Source organism: Apium graveolens, chromosome 4 (genome assembly GCF_009905375.1).
Source record: "Apium graveolens cultivar Ventura chromosome 4, ASM990537v1, whole genome shotgun sequence".
NCBI lineage: Eukaryota > Viridiplantae > Streptophyta > Magnoliopsida > Apiales > Apiaceae > Apium > Apium graveolens.
In genome coordinates this window covers 83,562,245-83,573,333 of record NC_133650.1, presented here as the reverse complement: position 1 = coordinate 83,573,333, position 11,089 = coordinate 83,562,245, and the positions used below count along the sequence as shown (strand labels likewise).

Genomic DNA, 11,089 nt, shown 5'->3' with positions numbered 1-11,089 from the left:
AATTGTCTCTAGCATGCAAATCAATTCGACAAGACTTAACATCACTAAATACGACATCACTACACTAGCATCAATATCACAAGTCAATCAGAAAAATCATCTGAGGGATCATGTTATTATGCAAATGCATGAACTATATGAACAAACTATCATAAAAACTACAAAAATAATAAAAAAACTACATGCCAAAGTATACAAATATATGCACTAAACTATCATAAATATACAAACTATATGCGACTCACACAAAACATATTCCTTCAACTACTACCCCCAAACTTAAAATTTCTACTGTCCTCAGTGAAGGTAATAGTAAGGAATCAGGCATACCTACTCCGAATCAGGATCCTCACCCCCAACGGGTGGAGTGTCAGGCATGTCTGCAGGTGGACATACGGAGTCCTCACAAAATACTGGCCACTGGATGTCAACACATGTGGCTCTGAATGCAGTCCCTAGTGTCTGGGTGAGATTACGGGCAAACCGACTATGGATGACATGCATCGCATCCATCCTCCTCACTAGACGCCTATACTGTGTCATGCTCATACCAACTCCAACATCAGCTCCTGCTTCCTCCTGCTCCTGCTGTGATGGACCATCCTCTTCACCTAACTGAGATCTTCAACCAGTCTTGCTCGTCTGAGTAGCCCCAACAGCTGGCCTCCTACCAGGCAGATGGTTAAAAGAATATCCAACCCCTTCAAATCAGGCTTGCCTTCATCCCACTCTTGCACAGTAGCCAAAGTGGTGTTGTCAATCGGAGCACTCGGAATCTGGAGCTGCTCATGTGCGGGCCAATGAACACCAACTACCACACACAGCTTCATCACAATAGACGTATAGGGTATAGAACTCGTAGTACTTCCTTGAAAAAATATCAGAATATCCTGGTAAATCACCATCCCAAGGTCCACATAATCACCCTAAAGAATCCCCCACAACAGTCGTGCACACTCCACAGTCACATCATGCACATGAGAAGATGGCATGATGTTAGCACAAATAAACGCATTCCATGCACGAACAAACCTGTTCATGCACGAAGCAGGGAACGTGAAATAATCAGTCGTGCCCCTCTTGAACTTCCAATGAGTATCAGGAACACATAGAGTAGCAACAATCAAATCCAAATCAAAGTCCTCCGGAGTCTTGTCATTCCAGGTGTCCTGACCGGGCTTCCTCGCAGGCTGCTCAATCACTCTCCTAATTATATCCGCACTGTACTTCACCGTCATCCCCCTAACCATCGTAAAACCATTCTTTTCTGCCTTAGCATTAGCATAAAACTCACGAACAACACTCATGGGCACAGCAGCGGGTGCCTCGCAAAAAGCAACCCAGCCCATCTCCAAGATCATCTCCAACAACTTACCATCTTTCCCTGTTGGCAGAAAACCTCGCTCCTTCGCTATAGGCTTCGAGAGAAGCCTCGTATACTCCGCTTCATCCTCAGGAGTTAAAAACCTCGGCCTCACACCACCTGCACTCGAAGAATTAGTGGTGTTGTTGTTTACTTGAGTTCTTTGTCTCTTGGGTGCCATTGGGATTGAATAAGAGAGAATAAAAGATAAGTGTTTGAGAAAGAATTGTGTTTGAGAATTTGAGAAGTGGTGGAGAAGTTTGTATATAAATGTATGTATATATAGGAGGTGAAAAGAGAATTAGATAAGGAATAGAAGTGGGAATTGATTATGGGAATAGTGGGAATAATGGGTTTGATTTGGAGAGAGAAATTTGGGATGTGGAAGAACAAAATTCGGGTAGGAATTGATTTTTAAAAGAAGTCCCCGATTTTCTCTTTATTCCCACCTTTTATTTTTTTTTCGGACTCAGGGGCAGCGCGGTCGCGCGCTACCTCAGCGCGGGCGTGCCATGCTTCTGTCTTTTCAGCGTGGCCGCCCCGCTAGGTAGCGCGGGCGCACTCTGTCTCTGGATAATGGGCACGGCCTCCCCGCTTCCTCAATATGGGCGCGCCGTGCCACTGTATTTGGCCCTAATTTTTTTTTATTTTTTTGATTTTTTTGTCTTTTTCTCTTTTCTTTCTTCTTCCTCTCTCTACTAATGTACAACAAACTTGGGTTGCCTCCCAAGAAGTGCTTGATTTACGTCGTTAGCTTGACGTAGAAATGAGAGATCAAACGGACAATAAAACGGTACTAACCACATCGCGGTTTACCGTGTCACCATATTAATGTTTCAAACTCTGACCATTTACCTTGAATGCTTGGCCTGGTTCATTCTCAAAAATTTCCACTGCTCCATGTGGAAACACAGTTTGACAACAAACGGCCCTAACCACCTTGACTTCAACTTTCCAGGAAAAAGATGGAGACGAGAATTGAACAAAAGAACTTGTTATCACGGCATAAATAATTTGAGCACTAGACCCCCATCGTGCCACCTTTTAACTTTCTCCTTATACGTTATGTTGTTTTCATATGCTTGAAGTTGAAACTCGCCGAGTTCATTCAATTGAAGTATCCTCTTTTTTCCAGCTGCATCCAAATCAAGATTCAACTTCTTCAAAGCCCAATATGCTTTATAATCGAGCTCCACCGGTAAATGACATCCCTTACCATAAACCAACTGAAATGGCGACATTTCCAATGGAGTCTTGTATGTTGTTCTATATGCCCAAACAGCTTCATCAAGCTTCAAAGACCAATCTTTTCTCGATAGACACACAACCTTCTCCAAAATGCGTTTGATCTCCCTGTTAGATACCTCAGCTTGACCATTCATCTGAGGATGATAAGCCGTAGCAATGCGATGATTCACAGTATACTCATCATAGCAGTGAACTTGTGATTATAAAAATGCAACCCCTCATCACTGATTATGACTCTTGGAGTTCCAAATCTTGTGAATATCTTCTTATGAAGAAAATTAAGCACTACCTTCACATCATTTTTGGCAACACCTTAACTTTAACCCATTTCAAGACATAATCAACCGCCAACAAGATATACTGATTGTTACAAGATGAGACAAATGGCCCCATGAAGTCAATTCCCTAAACATTAAAGACTTCAACCTCGAGAAGCACATTAAGAGGCATCTTATCCCTCTTGGACATATTACCCACACATTAACAGCGATCATATTTCAAAACGAACTGGTGAGTATCTTTAAACAAGGTCGGCCAAAAGAAACCTGCTTAAAGAATACGAGTTGTTGTCTTTTCTCCACAATAATGTCCTCCATAAGCCATTGAGTGGCAATCTCCCAAGATCCCCCCCCCCCCGTTTCGCTGTAAGGAATACATCTCCTGATGATTTGGTTAGCTCCTTGTCGAAAAAGAAACGGCTCATCCACATATACCACTTCACTTCATACATAAACTTCTTCCTTTGAGGGTATGACAAGTCGGGAGGCATAATATTACTCACAAGGTAGTTCACAATTTCTGCAAACCACGGTTCTTCCTCTTACACTCCAAACAGCTGCTCATCGGGAAAAGACTCATTTATTAATATCTTATCCAGTAAAGTTGCAGTTGGATCCTCTAAACGCGAGAGATGATCAGCGACTTGATTCTCAGTACCTTTTATGTCCTTGATCTTTAAATCAAATTCATGTAGCAAAAGAACCCATCTAATCAATCTAGGCTTCGAGTCCTTCTTCGAGACGAGATATCGAATTACAGCGTGATCAGTGAAAACTGTCACCTTCATCCCAAGCAAATAAGATCGAAATTTCTCAAAACCATAGACAATTGCCAAAAGTTCTTTCTCCGTAGTAGTATAATTTAGTTGAGCATCATTTAGGGTCTTACTAGCATAGTAGACCACATGAAATATGTTGTTCTTTCTCTACCCAAGAACTGCTCCAACTACATAGTCACTTGCATCGCACATCATCTCAAATGGTTCACTCCAATCATGTGCAGTTATGACAGGTGTCATGATTAAACTCTTCTTTAGTGTCTCAAAAGCAACGAGGCACTCGTCATTAAACTTGAAAGGGACATCTTTCTCTAGCAAATTGCACAACGGTTTAGAAATTTTTGAGAAGTCCTTGATGAAACGCCTATAGAAACCCGCATGACCAAGAAAAATGCGAATTTCCTTAACAGAAATTGGTGGAGGAAGATTTTCAATAACCCCCACCTTGGCTTTGTCCACCTTAAGATCCTTACTAGAGACCTTGTGCCCAAGAATAATGTCCTGCCACACCATAAAGTGACATTTCTCCCAATTGAGAACCAAATTGGTCTCAACACACCTTTTGAGAACGTCGCCTAGATTCTGCGAGCACTTATCAAATGAATCACCAAACATAGAGAAATCGTCCATGAACACCTCCACATTCTGACCAATCATATCAGAGAAGATAGCCATCATGCATCTCTGAAATATGGTCGGTGCTCCATATAATCCAAAAGAAACCCTTCTAAAGGCGAAAGTACCAAATGGACAAGTGAAAGTAGTCTTCTCCTGATCTTCTGGAGCAATGCAAATTTGAATATAGCCTGAATAGCCATCCAGAAGAAAGTAGTATTCATGCCCAGCCAATCTATCAAACATCTGATCAATAAACGACAGAGGGAAGTGATCTTTTCTCGTGGCCTTGTTCAGCTTCCTTCAATCCATGCAAACTCTCCACCCCGTAAATGTTCGAGTAGGAATGAGCTCATTCTTCTCATTAGCAACCACAGTGATACCTCATTTCTTTGGCACACACCGAACTGGACTCACCCAAGAACTGTCAGAAATGGGATAGATGATCCCTGCATCTAGCCACTTAAGGATTTCCTTCTTCACAACCTCTTTCATGATCGAATTTAACCTTCTCTGTTGCTCAATAGTAGGCTTGCTTCCTTCCTCTAGAAGAATTTTATGCATGCAATATGAAGGCTTGATTCCCTTGATATCTGCTATAGTCCAACCAATTGTCGATTTGAATTCTCTAAGAATTCCCAAAAGCTTCTCCTCGTTGCTACCTGAAAGGTTAGATGCAATAATAACAGGCAAAGTAGATGCATCTCCTAAAAATGCATACCTCAAATGTTTAGGTAAAGGCTTAAGTTCAAGAGCAGGAGCTTCCTCAATAGATGGCTTGAGGCGCTTATGAGCTTTTTTCAGCTCCTCCATTTTAAGAGATTCAAAAGACATATCCATCTTCCTCTTCCAGGGAAAAAGATTCATAAATTGTAACTGCTCATCCCCATCATCATCTTCACTGTCGGAATTCCCTAACAAGGCCTTTTCTAAGGCATCAGACCTTAATAGTCGATCGAGTTCAGAATTGACCACAGAATCGACCATCTCCACCTTAAAACACTCCTCATTTTTCGTAGGGAATTTCATGGCATTGAACACATTAAAAGTTGCATCATGATCCATCACTCGCATGGTGATCTCACCATTTTGTACATCTATCAAGGTTCAGCCAGTAGCCAAGAAAGGTCTTCCCAAGATTATGGGAATCTTTTTATCCTCCTCGAAATCAAGAATTATAAAATCAACAAGGAAGATGAGTTTATCTACCTTGACGAAGACATCCTCCACAATACCTCGCGGATATGTAATTGAACAGTCGGCCAACTGCAAAGTCATATAAGTAGGCTTTGGATCAGGCAAGTCCAACTTCTTGAAGATTGACAAGGGCATCAGATTGATGCTAGATCCCAAATTACATGGACACTTTTCAAATTACATATTTCTAATTATGCAAGAAACAATGAAGCTTCCAGAATCTTTAAGCTTCAGAGGCAATTTCTGTTACAGCACAACACTACATTCCTCCGTGAGAGCAACAGTCTCTAAGTCATCAAGCTTCACCTTCCTAGAGAGAATACCTTTCATGAACTTCGCGTAATTAGGCATTTATTTAAGAGCTTCAGTGAAAGGTATGTTGATGTGAAGTTTCTTTAACACCTCCAGAAACTTCACAAACTGCTTATCTAGCTTTTTCTTTTGCGGCCTCTTAGGAAAGGGAGGTGGAGGATAGATCTGTTTCTCCCATATATTACCCTCAGGAGGAGTGTGCTCAACAGTAGTCTTCCTTGGTTCCACTTCTGCTTCCTTCTGCACTTCTTCTTCTTCAGCCTCAACTTCAGATTCTGGAGTCTTAGCTTTTTCAGGATTTGCAACCTTACCAGACCTCAATGTAATTGCCTTAACATGCTCCTTATTTTCCTTCTTGCCTGGCACTTCAGTCTCGTTCGGAAGCGTGCCAGGTTGACGATTCAGTAATGCATTAGCAATTTGCCCAATCTGATTCTCCAAGGTCTTGATAGACACAGCTTGGCTCTTGCACATGAGCCTCAACTCCTCCAATTCAGATTTTTCATTAGCTTACGGTAACTGCTGAAGTTGAAGTTGTTGCCTAGGGGCATATTGCGGTTGCTGAAAACCAGGAGGGTTATACTGCTTTGCTGTGTATGGCTGATAAGATTGTTACACCGCATTCTGATTGTTACTCCAGCTAAAGTTAGGATAATTGTGGTTATTTGGATGATAAGTGGCTGGAGCTTGTTGTTGTGATCTCTGAAAGTTGCTCACAAATTGAGCTGATTTGCTAGAAATAGTGCACTGCTCAGTTTCATGTGCCTCCGTACAAAGCTCACAAACACTAGTAATTTGATGAACTCTATAATTAGCCAAAGAGTCCACTTTCATCGTCAAAACCTGAAGTTGAGCAGCTATAGCAGTGATTGTATCCACTTCCAGAATTCCTGCTACCTTGCCTTACAACATTCTTTGCGTAGGATTTTGGTATTCATTAGCTGCCAGTAGCTCAATCAACTCATAAGCTTCATTATAGATTTTGGCCCATAAGGCTCCACCAGATGCTGCATCGAGCATATGTCTAGATTGTGCGCCTAAACCATTGTAGAAACAGTTTATAATCATCCAATCAGACATGCCATGGTGTGGGCACTTCCTTAGCATCTCCTTGTATCGATCCCAAGCCTCACACAGAGATTCTCCAGTTTGTTGCGCAAACTGAGTAAGAGCATTCTTGATTGCAGTAGTCTTCGCCATAGGAAAGAATTTAGTGGGAAACTTTTGAGCAAGATCCTCCCAATTGGTGATAGACCCTGGTGGTAGAGAATGTAACCAGCACTTTACTTTATCCCTAAGAGAGAATGGGAAGAGTTGCAGCTTGATAGCATCTTCAGTCACCCCATTAAACTTAAAAGTGTTGTAGATCTCAATGAAATCCTTGATGTGAATATTGGGGTCTTCTGTAGGAGAACCCCCAAACTGAACTAAATTATGTATCATCTGAATCGAGCTCGACTTGATCTCAAAAGTGTTAGCTGAGATGGCTGGTCTAATGATGCTCGACTGAATATCATTGATCTTAGGCTGAGAATAGTCCATTAGAGCCTTAGGAATTTCTGCTTGATCTCCCATTACTACTAAAGCTGGTTCCTTGATTTTTTCTTTTTCTTCTACTTTCTCTTCGTCCTCAAAAACTTCCCTTCGAATCACTACAGCTTCCTCCTCGGCTTGATCCAGAGTTCTCTTACGAGCCCGTGAACGCGCATGCATACACGCTCGCTAGAGTACCTGAAACTCGACCAGGAAAAGAGTAGGTAAGTAACAATGTCCGAGTCAATAAACTTTAACAATCAATGATGACAAACAAAAAAACTCAAAGTTAACACCGAGTCCCCGGCAGCGGCGCCAAAAACTTGTTAGTAGCTAGCTAAACACGCGCTAATATTTCACCCAAGTATACGCGATCACAAGTAATATAGAATTATTTCTAGTTCGTTCCCACAGAGACTGGTTTAGGTTAATGTAACACCCCCAAATCCGGGGTCGGGGATCCGGGTTGTCACGAGTTCCATTTCCCTTAATAACACCCAATCTTAATAAATAATCAACTACTCTGTACTGTGACCCCACAATAAATACACACACCACAAGTTATAGCCTCAGAGATGAATATCCAAAAATAATCTCAAGTCGTTTTATTCCACAATTATATGCCAATGCACCTTAAACAGGTTTCTGAATAAATTTACATTTCTTTGCCATTATTACATTTCATAATATACATAAGTCTGGTACATCATTAGTTAAAAACTTAGCCTATTGGTAATTTCTACCTCAGCTACAGCGGCCTCAACGCTTCTAGAAAGCTGCGGAACGTTTCCTATCCGCTTGCGAATTGGGAGCTTGGTCCTGTTCATCTTATCTATCTGATGTTGTGTGATGAAAGAAGAAAGCAAGGGTGAGCAACAAGCCCACCGAAATAATATGTATAATAATTTACAATATATGAGCATTCTCATAGTACTCAAGAAAGTCTTGGTTAAGAAGAAATGAACCAAGTTGATATCTTAATGCGATGAAGTCGCAAAATATTCAGTATATATATATATACATATATACTTTTCAAAATATTGGAAGTCCTCTTCCATGCATAATACACACAGAGTTCCAGTGTATAACTGTATAAAAATACCGTTGCAAGGTGATCTCATATATCTAACCTTGTCTCAACATTTTTCTGAAAATCTTTGTCATGCATAAGATAATCATTTACTAGATATAAGTTTAAAAGATGAAGTTACAAGATACTCCAATATGCTTATATCTTTTCCAAATACTACTTGAACTACCACCGTTCAAGTTATAATTAGTTCAAAAGTTCATCACATAGATGAGACTACAAGATAATACTTGAATAGATTCAACCTTTAAAATATCATCAAAATAAAATGAAGTTATGAGATACTTCATTTGATGCAAACATCATTTTGAAAACTTGACCCTGCCAACACTCAACAATCGCCCAACCGTAGCCTTTCTATCGAAGTGCTCTGGGTAGTGTTGCAGAAATATCCAATTGGATGATGAACTCATTACGGGAGTTTGCCGCGCCAGGAAGACCACTTACGATGATCAGTCGTAGTAGTGCAACCCCACCATTTTCTACATGTAGAGGAGAACCTGTCGGATTTACTTGTCAACCGAACACTGAACTCCTAAGGAATGGACCGCCTTAGCCGAACTTCCAGGCCATTTGGGCCAATATAATAAGGCTAGGCCGGCGCTACTCGGCCACTTACGCCACTCCTAGTTCAGATGAAATCTATGACTCTGAAACGTAAAGCTCGTCCCCACTTTCCCCAAGTAGAAACTTGTTGATACGACTCCACCAAGAAGTCGTATCTATTTGGAAATGAGAACTCACCGATATTTCCCAGGCGATGCCTGTTAATGGATTAACTTGTTCCAAGAATTTTACTTCCCGAGTGTTGGGTAAGTAATCAATTCATTTATCAAAACAGCAACCTTGTTGCGAATATAAAACACACCACAGAGCCGGATCCCTCAGGTTTTGAGCGAGTATTTAAATCGCCTTCGAAAGGAGGATCTTAAATATAAAAAAATGAGTTTTGGGATCCGCTCTAACTTTTAAAAATCATTTTGAAGACTCGCAAACATTTTTAAGAATGTTTTGGGTGATGCTGATTTAATAAAATAAATCAGTCCCAATATATTAGAAAATATCTGAATATTATTATTTAAATAATATTCCCATAAAAAATAATCTTTATAAAAATAATTGAAGTAGAAGTTTTAAAACTTATACTTGAAATGAATAATAAATAATCAAAGATATACTTATACAAAAGTAATATCTTTATTTGAATATCAAAAGTAAGTTTGATTATCGAACATTATTCTTTAATAAAATAAAGAATATTAATAAATAATAAGCGGAGTCATAATACCTCGAATGAATATTATAAATAATATTCATTAAATAAAATAAAGTTATCGAATAAACCTTATTCGATTAATAGTTTTGAAAACTATAACCATATATATATATATATAAATATATATATATATATATAATCTACTCGGGATCCTCAACTCCCAGTTTTAGAAAATGTTTTCACCTTTGGGTCCCTATACTAAGGGTATATGCAAATTACTGCTATTCTCTAGCATAGGTATTATCAACTGAACCAACAGATATATATGGCAAGAATACGAAACAGGCATGCATATGTACCATATCACATGCTACAATATATCACAAGAATTTGCTAATATAACCATCATGCATCTATTACAAGATAATGCATATACAAGTGTATACATCACAACAACAGTATAACGGGTAGAAACTTGCCTGAGCGACTGAGGGTGATAAAAGGCTCGGGACGAGTCTGGTAACCTATAAACAACAAGTAAGTTGGAATTAAACCAAAGTCACTTGTAAATCTATACTTTAACTAACTTAGACTCTAACGCTTGTTTTGCGCTTACTGGTTCTCTTAAGTCACTCGAGTACCCTCGGCTCCACCATTTTTAATAATTTAACCATTACGAGTTTTAAGGCGATTCCTTCGCGAGTGTCTTACCAACTGCCTAACACTCTTACCATAATTGTTTCATACACTAATTAACCCTTTTTGGTCTTTAACCTATGTTTCAAAGTAAGGTGAGGGGAAAAGTTTCGTTCGCGAAACGCCGTTACTTAAAACGGTCGTTTCTCCTAAACCGTACATCGGAATCAAACGAACTACATATCAAAACGAAGCTCGTAACATGAACTATCTAAACATGCCAATGGTCATAATCTAGCAGGGAGTTCTCGGGTCCAAATGTTATGAACAAAAGCAGTCTAAAGTAAATCGGACATTACGACGGCTATATTTACGCGATTTCCCAAATTTAAACCAATTCAAAACAACCACAATTCAACTCCAATTCACAACCCAATCAAAACTCCATCCATATTACTTTACAACAGCCCCAATCAACTCATTATAATCAATTTACTTAATCCTAAAACTTGAATTTAAACCATACTACATTCTTTAATCAAATCATAAGATTTCAACATTCCAATCTCCACCATTTCAACCCAAACTCTTAAACAAACAAGTTTCAAGCTACTCTTTACTCTAACAACCAAAATCAACCTAATATACAAATTAAAGCTAGGGTTTGGAGATGATATACCTTCCTTGAAGTGGTGTGAGTAGCTAGGAATCCTTAGGAAGCCTTGAGGGGTCTTAGGAAAGCTTGGATCTTAAAGGAAAAGCAAGAAAAAATCAAGTTAAAAACCTTGAAATCACTATTCATTGTCTTCTTCATTGATTTAT

The 11,089-nt window shown here is 39.5% G+C and overlaps 1 non-coding gene across 1 annotated transcript; it reads left to right on the top strand.

Annotated features, from left to right (window-relative positions):
• Positions 1-6,870: 6,870 nt before the first annotated feature.
• LOC141722905 (small nucleolar RNA R71) lies at positions 6,871-6,977 on the top strand. Its single transcript, XR_012575902.1, has one exon. It is a non-coding gene; the product is annotated as a small nucleolar RNA R71 (small nucleolar RNA).
• The last annotated feature ends 4,112 nt before the right edge of the window (positions 6,978-11,089 follow it).